The sequence below is a fragment of the Convolutriloba macropyga genome, chromosome 5, assembly GCF_964194025.1.
Source record: "Convolutriloba macropyga chromosome 5, txConMacr16.3, whole genome shotgun sequence".
Lineage (NCBI taxonomy): Eukaryota > Metazoa > Xenacoelomorpha > Acoela > Convolutidae > Convolutriloba > Convolutriloba macropyga.
The window spans coordinates 48497790-48511935 of record NC_134472.1 but is presented as its reverse complement, the minus strand read 5'-3'; the positions used below and the strand labels follow the sequence as shown (position 1 = coordinate 48511935).

General features: G+C 37.2%; 2 protein-coding genes across 2 annotated transcripts in view; both read right to left on the bottom strand.

Annotated features, from left to right (window-relative positions):
* The window catches only part of LOC142340393 (uncharacterized), a 31187-nt gene extending 25166 nt beyond the window's left edge, over nucleotides 1-6021 (bottom strand). Inside the window, exon 1 of the mRNA XM_075390971.1 lies at nucleotides 5975-6021. The gene's annotated coding sequence lies outside the window, so the exon portion shown is untranslated. The remainder of the gene's footprint in view (nucleotides 1-5974) is intronic.
* LOC142339436 (UBX domain-containing protein 1-B-like) overlaps nucleotides 1-14146 on the bottom strand; it is a 394986-nt gene that overhangs the window by 184438 nt on the left and 196402 nt on the right. The gene's annotated exons all lie outside the window — the stretch shown is intronic.

Sequence of the window (14146 nt, the reverse complement as noted above, 5' to 3'; positions counted from 1 at the left end):
CTTCCACATAATTGAAAAATCATCGGATTGGAAAAAGGATTTTGACAAATTTGACAAAAATTTTATGATTTCGACCAATTTTCTCAATTTTTTTGTCATTTCTTTGCAAATGTTCGATTGGAACACGATTTCAAATTGTACAATTCTTTCACTGAAGGTACGGCTGTTTTTCTATGTTCAATATTTTTTGCCATTTTTTTCGAATGGCATCAAAGTTGACCTACAATTTTCAAAATTGAACATTTTAGCATTATAATATCTTATTTTTTTGCCTATGAGATAGAAATTTTTGCTGTATAGTCCAAGTGATCCAATTTTTCTCTTTTTTTATTTTTAAAAACTTTTTCAAACTCGACAGTATTTTTCACAATTTAAGTTAGGGCTGTTAATGGTGGTCAGTTATGAACATTTTCTCCAAATAATAGTTTGACTTTACTTCCCCATTCCATATCAAATAAATACTCACGAGATTGGTTTCTTCCGCCTAATTTTATTGCGAAAAGGGCTTTACGGCAGCCAAACTAATGTGATGTTTCGTATCTGTCTTTCAGTTCTATTTGTGTTCACTATAAAAATTTTGGGGCATTTCACATAGGACACCATCGAGCTGAACTAGTGAAAATTGTCACAAGTATTTGAGAACACAAGATCCACGACTTCTGAACCAGAACTGTAAATCTATTTTGTTTTCTGTCGCTTGTTCGGTCCATAATTTTCCAGAGTGATTACAATTTCACCTGTATTCCAATTACTGGTAGTGACCGGAACAATCGATGTGACCTTAAACTCTCATGGCGGTGTAGTATTGTCATTATGCTTACAGCGAGGAAATATACAAAATTATATTTATTAATTTGCAGCAACACCAAAGATCGGTCTTGCAATCTATCAATCTGGTAGTAGACGCATATCAAAACTATCGGTAGCCCCCCCCCCCCCCCCGGATTGGCCACCATAAGTAAATCTTGGCATCCAAATCCAAGCCGTATGAAGTGACCAGGAGAATTTGACAACGATATAGCTGACATTATGAATTTTCAAACTCAGGCTGAAAGAGAGTAAAAAAAGTGCCTCTGATATATTTTGGTGGCGAAAAAATTCAGGGTCATGGTTTTGTGGCAACCAAATAAATGACCATAAACGTTCATAGTCCAATGAATCACCATATGTGGTGAAATACAAACCTTTCGAAAAACAGTATTGAGCAAATCCTGGTTAACGTTTCCTCTCTTTCCCAGGTCGAGGTGGCCAGACCGAAGTGACCCCTGATCAAACGAGTTTCGAGCGCACACATGTTCCCGGTGCTCTCGATTTACATGGTCTGGAAAAAAACTTCGAGCGCACTATCGTCTGGACAATGGTCTAGAACTTGTCTGATCAGGGGTCACTTCGGTCTGGGACGGTCTGATCAGAGACAATTTCGAACGCACACTAGTCTGATCAGGGGAGGTTTTCGAGCGCACTTTAGTCTAATCAGAGAACGTTTCGACCGCACTTTTGTCTGATCAGAGAGACGTTTTGAGCGCATATTTGTCTGATCAGAGGACGTTTCGAGCGCACATTTGTCTGATTCGAGGACGTTTTGAGCGCACAATTTTCTGATCAGAGGATGTTTCGAGAGCTAAAATAGGTTAATTACTGTCGGAAAAAATCTACAGTTGAACTAACGAACAACATTTTGAGATTTTCCAGTATGTTTTGGGTGTGTTCCCCTCCTTCTTCTCTCAGCCGGGCTGGGGACAGGCTACGGCGGAGTTACAAACAAACAACTATAGGAGAATTGAGTCGGCGCAAACGGTAAAGTCCGCGCTCTAAGACTCTCCCCAAGTAAAACCAAACAAAAGAAAATAAATTCTAACATAATATAGCTAAAATAATGTCGGAAAATTATCTCAAGTTGATTCAAAAAACCAACTTTTGAGTTTTCTTGCATTTTCTGATGGTGTTTTCCTACTCCTTTTTTATCCGGGCTGGGGACCGTTTACGGCGGAGTTACAAACAAACAACTATAGGAGAATTGAGTCCAAGCAAACGGTAAAAATCCACGCTCTAAAACTCTCTCCGAGTAAAACCAAACAAACAAAACGAAAGAAATTATAACATTTAGGTAGAGTTATGTCGGAAATTTGTCTCAAGTTGATTGAAAAAAGCAGCTTCTGATTTTCACATTTCATTGACCCGATGAAAAAGACCTATTTCTAAAATTCGCAAAAATTCGCCATTCGCAATTTTTTTGTTTTACACCCTAATTACACTGCTGATACTCCATACCGAGTTTGGCTTGATTTGGACAACTCCAATTTCTTGGTTCCCATACAACAGTTCCTGGATGCCATAAAAGAGCCAAACCTGGATGACGTACAAGTCTTCTTGAAGGCCCCTTAAAATTTTCTGGTGCCATACAAGAGCCATAGAGACCAATAGGGTACTCTTTGATATGGATCCTGTTTTCTATGTATCTTTGTACGTTTATGCAAACCCATCCAAGGAACCGCCGAATTGAAAAAAAAATGTTTGAAAAAATTGGAAACCATGGTGTGATGGTTGTATGGCGTGTACGGAACCACATATGATTCTTGGACATGGTTACCAGTAACGATCGGCCGATTAGAGGACGGCACCATATAAACGGTGAAAACTGTCATTCAAAGTTATTTTTGACAGTTCGAGATATAAGGTATAAATGAGAGCAACATGTCTTTAACATAGCAACACTTTGACCAGCGTAAGCGTTGGATCGTATAAGCGTTGGATCGTACACTTTGACCAGCGAAACTCAAACAGCACGTTGTTTTGGATGTCCTTCAATGGTTTTTTTGTCTAATATCATTGACGACAAACTTGGTTAAAAATCAGTCAATAATCTTCCAGAACATCTAAAAAAATATAAGCCGAAAACCATCCAGTTTGATAGATGTCGTGGTTATATTTACTTGAAATTCGGATAAACAAGTTTTTTTGAGTTCTCTGTTAATTAGAACAATTTCTGCGCGTGGTTTCATCGCTTAGAAATTCTGGATTCTGATTGGTTATTATTTTAACGCATATTTTTGTTTACTCCGTAACCCACGTCTTACTGGGTTAACCAAACTTACGTACCCTAAAAATTACCATTTATTTACCATAGAACGGACCAAATACGGTTCATAAGCCATAAACAACGTTCAAGCTCTTGCTATGGTTAGTAAGGAACCATATATGATATCTTTTGTGAAAACCAAATTTCCATAAATGAGTTAAACATGTTTTGAGCAACATAATACTACGCAAATGAACTTTTTTATTGTCTTTGATGGAATATATATGGTTCATTCTACGGTAGCTAAGGTACCAAATATGGCCGGTCTATGGTTGGTAAAGTACCATATATGGTCCAATCTAAGGTTGTTAAGGTACCATATTGCCCGTAGTATAGTTGGTAGGGTATCAAATAGGGTTCGTTCTATTCAATTGAAGTCCACCTGATTTTCTCAAAAATTGTGAAACTGTTTTTCTTTTCCATTCTTAATGATCAAATGGTCTGCTCGTCAGATATTTTGGTGGTTAATTTTATTCATTTCCTGCAACTGTTTTTCAGGATTTGTCCTGTTATATCGATCAGGTCGTTCTATATCTCGAAAATAGAAGACTTTTGAGGAAGACTTTTTTAAATTAAGAAACAGAAATTTCAGTTTTTTTCGGCAGTTAATGCATGCAGAATTGGGTTTTTGAATTGATTCGAAAAATAACAGAAAATTTGGCAATTTTTATAACAGCATTTTTTATGGAAAATTTGTAACCATAAAACGGTCCACAAAATTTTTTCATCGGGTTTAATGATATGTACGGTACCGTAAAACTGAATCGCAGAATTTTGAAATTTCATGCACAGAAACGTTTTTTTTTGGAACTGCAGGTGGAGCTTTGAAGTGTTTGTCAGCCAAACGCAAAAATTTGTTTGATCGTTGTATGTCTAGTAAGTTTCCATAAAATCCATATATGGCGTTTGGTGATTTGTAAATTTAAGTTTATTGTGGTCAACCCGGTTTTTTCCCTCAATTTTCTGGGTTGCTCATCAAACAACATCCCTGGTAATTGATCATACTAGGTCATAGATCATTTGTATGATTTCCCTCTGTGAATAACGTTATCATACGAACATTGTGGAGTGGTAACCGAGAGGTATGGCGTGTCATAGCATGCCATAGATTGATTACTTGACTGAGTGAAGCAGTCTAATCGCGGCTACGCGCTCACTTGACCATATAACTTCAGGTCGACCACAGCCTGAACGATCTTCCCAGTTCTCGGTGCGCTCGAATTACATAGTCTGGAAAAAACTCTGAGTGCACTTTTGTCTGGACAATGGTCTGTAACTTGTCTGATCAGAGTTCACTTCGGTCTGGGACGCTGTGATCAGAGGCCAGTTCGAACGCACACTAGTCTGATCAGAGGCCAATTCGAGAGCACATTAATCTGATCAGAGGCTGATTCAGGCATTTTTTGCAAGTTTTTTTAGTGACAGATGTTGTCTCTGCCAAGAGTCAACAATACTGCAACATTTTCATCAGATACCCGTCAGGAATCCAACGGGATGATCAAAAACAAGGGGTCCAGTTGATGGCAACTCGCGGTTGCCTTTTGAAGAACTTTGGAATAACTATAGATCAAGACTTCATTATGTAAAGCTGTCTAAATTCATGTATTCAGTCAAAAACAAGAATTAATGGCATTCTCAATAATCTTTTTGCCACTTGGGTTATCTTTTCGTTAGCTTCCAGCTCACATTGATCTGATCGTAGAAAAATTTGAACGCACTTCAGAATGATCAGTGGCGGATTCTAATGCACACTAGTCTGATCACAGGGTGACATTCGAGCGCATTATAGTCTGATCATAGGAGAAATTCGAGCGTGTTTTAAACAAACACGGAGCTTTTAAGCACACACGCGAACGATAGTCTGATCAGTGGTCAAAGCAGTCTGGGTCGGTATGATCAGAGGTCACTTTTGTCTGGAATGGTCTGATCAGAGGCCATTTCGATCTGGACCTCGAAATGGGGGGGGGTGCGATGGTAAAACCACGTTAAGATCTTGGACTAAAAAAGTGGCCATAGTCTCAAAGAAGAGCCATGGTGCTCGCAAAACTCAGAGACTGAAATGTGGCAAAAATAAAAAAAACAGTTGAGATCATTAGTCAACTGCAGATTAAAATGCCAAGCGATGTTCCGCTGCCATCACACAGATTTTTAATTGCTATTACTAGAAAATCTCGGATCGAGGTGTCAACGCTAAAAATTGCTGAAAATATGTAAGAGCTGCGGTAAATGGCTGTAAAATTAGCACCTGATTAGATGAAAGCGATAAAATAAGTGTTCTCACTGCTGAAAACCGTAAATTGTTTATATTCCGTAAATCTTTTAGTGGTATATATTTTTCAAGATTTCTGGTTTCTAGCGGTAGCAGTGAATTTTTTTCACCGCTCAAAACCGTTTACAAAATTTTCACCGCTAAAAATTTCTCATCCTACAAAAACACGCGTGAGGACAGAGTTTCGAAGCGTGGTACCGGAGCTCTTTTTTGTAAGAAATCCGGTGAATTCGATGAAGATAAAAAAATTTTTCGCTAAAAACCGGAAATATTACAAAAATATATCCCATTATTCATTAAGAGATACTGATATTTTGCGGTGAAACAAAAATATTTTTACCGCATTTCTTATTATTTCCTCTGCAAAACCTATACGCGGGACGTGAAACACTCTTTTCTTGTAACCTGGTTGTAAATTATAGTGTGTGAAAAATGCATGCAAGGATTGCACAAGGATTTGTATGGCACTATATATAGTCATTACAAGATTACCGGGAAAGGTCAACTCGAGTGTCTTAAAGAAGAGAGGTCCCGATCGTACAAATGTCACCAACAACTGTTTCATTGATCTAGACTTTTAAGCACACTACAGGTGTGAGTTTTTAAAATAAAGATGAAAAACTTACAATGGCGTTGAGAAGGAAAATGAAGTACTTTTCATGAATTGTAAAAATGGCAGCAAAAGCAGAAAACAGCATTCGAGCTACTTGAAATTTAAAATCAAAACTCTAATTAGCACATCCGCGACACAACGTGCATCTTTTTTATGAAAGGCAGCCAATAATTGTTTTGCTGTTTCTATAAAATGATTAAAGCAAATTCAAATTACCACGGTTAACAATCGATTCTGTTATAAATTTGCGAAAACTTGAGCAGAAAAATAGATTAGTGATACGTAAGGAAGAAGTTTGATCACAGTGTAAAATGCAATTCATGACAAGTTTTTGATGGTAAAATAAGAGAGAAAGACAAAAATTACGTTCCTGCTTATGCTATTGTGGGGAATTTGCTCGAAGTTCTTAACGAAATCCGTTCAGACCGGATATCTCCTGGACCTAATGCCAGGTCATTTTCAGTACTGGGCACAAGTCATTACATGTCTCATTTCATTACTACTTCAGAGCTATGACCATGTCACTTTTTACACTTGACAAGTATAAATCCAAGTCTTGGCTATCTATGGTTTTCGTACATGATGAAATTGACGACAAAAAACAACCGAGACATAATTTATTACTGTACTTTTGAGTACTACCAAACGGATGTTATGGTCCGAGGCGAGTTTATCCGACTCTGTTGTCAAACATCGTGATATCAACCCGGTGGCAAAGGTATAAATCAACTCCTGTTTCATTTGGTTATTTGACATATTTGCATATCAAACTAAGTTCCCTTTTGTTTCTCGCCAATATTTCATATAATATCAGTTGCAAAAAAGAGCGGCGGCAGTTCGTCAATCTCAGCGGTGATGGGCGATTTTCATAGTAGATCGCATAGTTTATTCAGAGATACGTTATTCCACGACTGTTATTGAAGCAGGAGTTGATTTAACTGAAGTACAAAAATCAGTGGATTCAAAAACTAAGCGATGGAAAATCTACTGTTTTTGCCAATTATCAAGTAATTTTAACATTGAAACGAAATCAGTTGACCGATTGAATCCAATAGTTGAGAGCGTCGAAAAGCATCGGCCTAATGTGCTCAATTCGAAAGTTGCTAATATCTAAAGCAGAATGGGCGCATGGCCGACTGAGGAAAAAATGAGAATGTTTAAAGCCGAAAGTTTAAATTCGATTGACCGAACTATCTGATTGGTTCAAAATAAAGTAAAACAGCTGTTAGAAATTGCGAGCTAATCAGTTGTCAGTTTGCAATTCAATGGCCCTCCTAGGCCAAACTTCAGCTGATGACGAGGTTGATGTTGAAGTGATGCGTTTAAAATGGACCCTTCACGTTTGGTTATATTGGTGTCTTCTAATACGTGATTTTAGTTCCTAAATCAGGTCGATATCCATTATTTGATAGAGATGTTATCCTTCTATTTTAAGACGTCAAAAGTGAACAGTGATTGAGATTTTTTGATTTTGGTGATTCTAATGGATGCCTTTAATGGACCTGACTGTCTTGAGTAACCAAAACGATTATGTCCGAAATTGTTTGGAAAAGTCATATTCTGCCCAGGTTTAGTTGTGTGACTCTAGACCCCTCTGATCAAACCATTTGGGTCGCACACCGGGATTCACCCATTTTAGTATAAAAAAATCCAGGAATATTTTGGCTGGCTTGTCAGGGAAAAATTTGTTCTCTGGTTGTTTTGGAATGAATCATTATATTAAACGTTTTTGCAAAACATAATTTTAAAAGAAGCAGAAGAACACGTTTAAAAACCAGCTTGACCATTGGGTCAGTGTTGTTCAAATCAATTCAAACTCTTACCTGAAGTTTTTTGGGCTGTTTGTTCGCCCTTTGGTCCCCCATCACCAACCCCTCTCGACGGTTTCATAAATTTCAATGTTTTTTCGCACGAAAATTGCACGAAGGTCGCATTAAATGTTTGATGTTTGATAACACGAAAATCTCAAAAAATTGGGTCTCTTGAAAATTGCAGAAACTTTTGGGTAGCTTGAAAGTCGCACCACATATTTTGGGACGCACGAGGGTCTGACCAGAGATCTTTGGGGTCACACCATTGTCGCACCATTTTTTGTGTTACACTACGATCTGATCAGAAAGTTTTGTGTCGCACAATGGTCTGATCAGAGGGAAAAGTATGAGAAAAGTCGAACTAGGATCGCACAAATGAACCTGATTATCATTAGCTGCGCAACCAAATCTTTGCGGTTGATTGGAAACTAAATAGGATAAGAACACCACCACGTGCTTTTTGAGTATGGAACTTTTTAGCACGTTTTGAAAGTTTTACGATTGGTTTTCAATTTTCTGGTTGTACTATCTGCAAAAACTGTTATCAATTTCAAAAAATGAGCCCTAATATAGCAGGAAGCTCAATAGCTCACGCCGAAAAACTGCCACATCATAATAAAAAAATCATAATGCATGAATTTGTTGAGAGTGGCCATTAAATAAACTTTATGAAAATTAGGAGCCACCATGCCAATTAAACTTTTTTCAAATTCAAAAAGTCAGCTGAATTATACAGAACCTGGGATCTGAGTTTGAATTTGAAATTGACTTGCAAATTTTGTACGTGAAAATCTTATGTTTGCTTTAGGCGCACATCGCCATTTTATTGCATGCACCTCTTGAAGAATTTCTATTGATAAATTGCATTTGGAGCTGAATTTCAGAGTTGCATGTGTTTAGTAAAGTAACATATTTCATCAGCGTATTATTTCAAACAATCATTTTCAAAAAAATGTCTAAAATACATTTGATGCGAGTTGATATTAATTAGAGAAAATGACCAAGAAAACGTCTGCATTTTTTGTGCGGGCTTTTTCACTTTTTTCAGTTAATTAAATCTTTGTTTCGACCCACCTGGTGGTGGAGGAACAATAAGCTGAACTGGTTTATCCTTCAACCAATTTTGGTCGATCGATATTTTCATCGCAGAGAGTTGTATCATTAGAAGACAGGTTGAACATGTAATATCAAATTTATAAGAAATCTGTGAATTTTGTTGTTTCTTTTGGTGTTTTACGCAGGTTAAAATTTTGTGAAAGTAAATCTCTCTTCCGTAGTTTTGTACACTTTTTTGGTAGTTTTTGCAATTTACTTGAAATATTTAATCTGTTCTACATACAATTTTATAAAATTCTCAACGATAGTTTCTTTCGTCTCTTTTTCATTTCAAAAAACGCAGCTCAAATTGAGTTCAATTGTAAAGCTGAGGTACTGTTAGATCTTGTATCATTCATCTACTAGTAACCTAGACTTTTCTTTTTGTTGATTGCTGAATCTGAGAATTGTTCATAAAGGAAATTTTTTTTCTCGCGAAAATGCGATATCATTAAAGATCTGTAGCCTTTAAAACAAAGTTTGCCGTACAGAAGATTTCCTTGTTAGAAGCCGTTACAGGACTATCGGGGTTTGAATTTGATGAGACTTTGACTCTTTTTGCTCTTATTTTCCGTCTTTTTACTGATTCCATCGTCAATTTTGTTGCTGAAGATATAATAAAAACGTATTAACAAAATTGTTATAAGTTTTAATTCTGAAGATGAAAAACTGTTTGATCTTACTTATTCTCTAAGATTCCATGGATATTTTTATATTTTAACCCTTTTGCAAAAAAAACGGCGGCGAATATTCCTCTTTACATTACTTTTCAAAACCATTCCTGAAATACAGAATTAAAAGCAACTGAAGCGTTTGATGCAGATTGTAGGGTGAATTTCAAAAAAATTTATATGCGAACACCCTTTGAACTTGTTGAGCAAAGTAAAAAAAACAAGAACCGATGATTCAGGTGTAGTATACAAAAAATTGTTTCATCTAACTGCTCCTAAATACGCCCAGAAGCTTCACGATTAAGTGAAAGAAGTGGACACAGTAAACATGGCATTGGCTAAAAAATAAATGAACAATCAAATCAACCCACTATATTGAAGGCTTTCTGTGAACAATTTTTTTAACTTCTAGGAGCACTGCTTCTAGGCTTGAACACTGCCCAGTTCTTGAACCGATTTGAACATTAATTGTCCTCCAACACACAGTTCCGTTGATCAGACGTTACAAAACAGAGCAAAAGGAAGCACTAAGAATTGGTGATTGTTTTGGAAAAATTTAGAGCAACATGAATACGGTTGAACCAAATGATGAAAAATCATTTAAAAAATGAGATAAAATTGGGAATGGAAAAGCACGGTTTGAACGAACACAGTTACACGTAAAAATGGAAAACTAATCAAGTCACAATCTACAGGAAAAACACCGTGAACTAGAAACCAAAATAAAAAATAACCACTTTTGAAAAACTGGTGATGCTTGTTCCAAGTCAATCAGAGAGGAATAAAACACCACTAAATTGTACCCTAAAGAACAAAGATGTCTCAGATCGGGCCTGTCAAATCGAAAAACTTCTAATCTCAGATAAATCAAGAGCCAGCATCGAAGCAACCTCTAAACTGAACAGGCATATTCTCTGCTCACGATATTAAAAAGTACCCATTCATCAGGCGCTAAAGACCTAGAGTTTTCTCTGAAAGCTGGCTTACGGCACATGAGCAACCAGAGATATTCAGGTAGCAGTAACATACCGAAACGGAAATTGAACATTTTCGATAGAAATACTTAAAATTAGCCGGAGTGGAAGTATGTTCAATGCTACAGTTGATCAAAAACCAATACTAGACACTAAGAAAACGAGCAAAATGAAAACTCTACCTAGAGGAAAGGCAAGGCTAGCAATAAGACGAATAGATAACCTGGGCAATTTTGATGCCACTTCTTAGAGTATTCACCAGAGGAAATTTGGAAGTCCTCTTGAGATTATCGATGCTCAGCTAGAAGTACTCTGCAGTAAAAGTCAGGTAACGCATCGCCGTTCATCATGACTGATAAACTTCTAATGGTTTTCTTCTGAGTCTTTGTTTGTGCCCAAAGAGTACGGACAAATTATTTGTCTGCAATTAAGATTGACAGCTATCATGGCATAAGATAAATTATCTTAGGTTGGCAAAAACTACTGGTTATACATTGATTATAATTATGAATTTCGTTTCATTAAAAATGGCCTTCTAGAAAGTCATCCAGAGAAATTGTTTTCACAGCTTTAGAGGAAGGCAAAATGCAGAAAACCGAGGGAACACGAAAGAAGACATACTGTTCTTGAAAACATCAAACGTCATTGCATGTATAAACCCGGAAAAAACCCTGAGGAAAACGATTTCTCTTCATCTTTTCTGTCTATTTGGACAATTTCTGTCCATTTGGAACTATCTATCCAAAGTTTAGGAAAAAAAGTTTTACTGATAAATAGATAAAACTAAAACTAAAGAAGTTTAAAATAATAACAAGAAGCTAGAGATTCTGATGTGATGATGTGCGGTGTAAATGTTTTCACCAGAAAGCAGAACCGATTTTTAAACTCAGAAAAACAAAATGGAAACTTGCAGCAACGCAGACAACGTTAACGCAGCAACAGTCAACCTGAGCCATAAAATTATAAGTCTTCTTCAGATAGTTCCTGTCTAGATAAAAAAGAGAGGCGGTAAGAAGCTGAACTATTATACTTTTATCGAAAGTACATCAACGGTTTCATTCACCAATCAGAGTCTGTAAAAAACGTTATTACGAGCTCAAGGTTCAGATTTTACGCTCAAAAAAGCTTGCGTACCCGAAACGAAGACGGGAATTGATCCCTTCAAAAAAGGGACTATATTCAAAGGCGCTTTCAACCGAAGCGTTTACTAACTCACAAGATTATTGGGAAACTAGAGCTTGCTCAAGCAAAGCTTCAGTCTTTTGAGTTATATCCGTAGTAGAGCTTCAATTTGATGTTAAATTGAATAGGTTCATTTAATTTTGCAATATTCTTGGTCAGGATGCTTGTCCTCAACGGAAGCATCCTGCCCATGACACCAAAGAGATAAAAAGAACGTTGCAATACACATTGGGAACAGTAATTGATTCTTTCGCGGTTCTAACAGCATCAAGTCTGGTAGTTTTTCAATCCAGGACGAGAAACTGAAGACAAAAATGCATGTGATTTTGCGATAACAGACGATGTGAAAGTGTTCGAGAATATCCAAATAAATTTTGCTTATAGAAACATGTGCCTCCACAAATAAAATTTCAGTTTGTCGAAAAAAGTTAACGCAGAAAAAATGCTATAGAGGACGACGAAGTTGACTACCGAGCGTACGAAGTGGGAAAGCTGTGGAGTGCACCAGAGCCAAACCTACAGAGCAATGGAAGCTCAACGAGGCCAAGTTTCCTTGTGGAAGCAAATATTCATAGTGAATCTAAATCTGAAATTTTTGTATCAACCGACAACAGATGCAGATGCTGAATGGGGATTCGTAAAGAAACTGTATTAAACCGAATTGAAGGGTATGTTTGAGCAACAAACTAATATCAAGCCTTAAGCTCAAACTTACTTCGCAAAGTGAGATGTGTCAGCAAGACTGCATCAAAATACAAGGACGTAAACCTTATTGACAGGCTTTTAGTTGAACTTGATCATCTACAAATCTTGATTTGAACTATATTTAGATTTTGTGAAGGACCAAGAGCCTTGATTGAATCAATATTTCTACAACTGCAAGTCTCTGAACAGGGCAGAAGTTGCTTTAGGTTTCAAGGGCGTACATGAAATCAAAATGTTCTTCAAATATACGAATAATGGTGTTACGCAGCTGCAGCTCAAGGTCCTCCAACTTGTAAAACTTTTGCTTTCTACTGAGCGGAACTTAAAATTAAAGAAATGTTTTCAACCTCAGCAAGGGCAATACAAAACAATAGTTACATGGAAGATTTCCCCTGAAGAAGCAATCAAAAACTTCAATCTGTTGCAAATTACCAAAACAATCACAGGGTCTTTGAAGTCACCCAGAGGGATTTTTAGTGCTTATAAAAATTGGTTTGTTAATGATGATAGTCTTCAATTTTGCAATGGTACCAACAAAGACGTTTTAAGTCTCATAACTCAGAGAAAAAATCTGTCATTAGTATCTTCAGAATTTGTCCCGATCAGTTGGTTTCCTCCGCTCGTTGTTCACATGAGACGGCTTTTAAGAGATATATGAACTAAAATTGGACACGAGTGGAACACAAAGCTAAGCCTTGTGAGGCAGCAGAGTTGTTGAAGTGGCTCGTAGAACTTCTAGTGATAGCTGAGTACATCAAAGCTTAAAAAAGAAGTTACGAGCCTAATGCACCTATGTTATCCCTAGCAAAACTGACATACAGGGCATGGCAGTTTTGAAGACATAAAATGTTTCTCCTTTAGCAAGGGGTGTGCATTCAACAGTAAACTGAATGAAAGCGATTGCATACCCGCCAGTATCATAGTGAAACATAAATTTGACTACAAAAATCCGAGGAAAACCCTCGTTCCCTTGAATGTTTCCTCAAGTAGAGGCATCACTTTGATGGAATCAGGCTTCATCTGTCATCAAAATGCTTTTGAGCTAACTGGTTTGTTGGAAAACAAGAGAAATACAAATGGAAACTTTCGCCGTTCAAATAGAAACAGGACGGAAATCACTGAAACCTTGACGGGTAAAAGAAGACAAAACTTTGTTGTTTGGCCATCTTCACCGAAATTGAGATATTTACTTAGAAGACCCCAACCTGACGGGACATGGAAATTTATGCCTTCAAATCAACAGTCAGTTAAAGGAGGAACTGCAGGCACGAATGATGCTAGCGAGTACGACACAGTTAATTGGCGAGCGGTAGCAAGAGGCAAGGGCGCGGCGGTGTAAGAAATAGCCAAATCTAGCGAACAACTGCAGCTCAGCCTTGGGTCAGCTTTACTTGTCGTAGCGGAATTCATATAGGTAGCCAAACGTGAAGAGTTTGTATTGAAAATTGATTTAAACAAATGTTTGAGAAAGGACTCCTAGGGACACTGAACAAACGTAAGCTTAAGTGGATCTTTGAGTAATAGTAGTATTTGCCTCACCATGGGCTTCTTAACCCAAAAAAACCTGCTAAATGGTGAGGAGTTTGCCATGCTGCATGAAAGTATAAAGTCTTACGCCCGAACCACATTCTATAAGCGCGTCCTGGTGTACTTAGCAGGTGGACGGGAACAATATTCACATTTTGTGAAAGACTAAAAGCCATGACAGCCGATATGGAACCGTTGTTTCTTCAAGTGCAAGTTACTT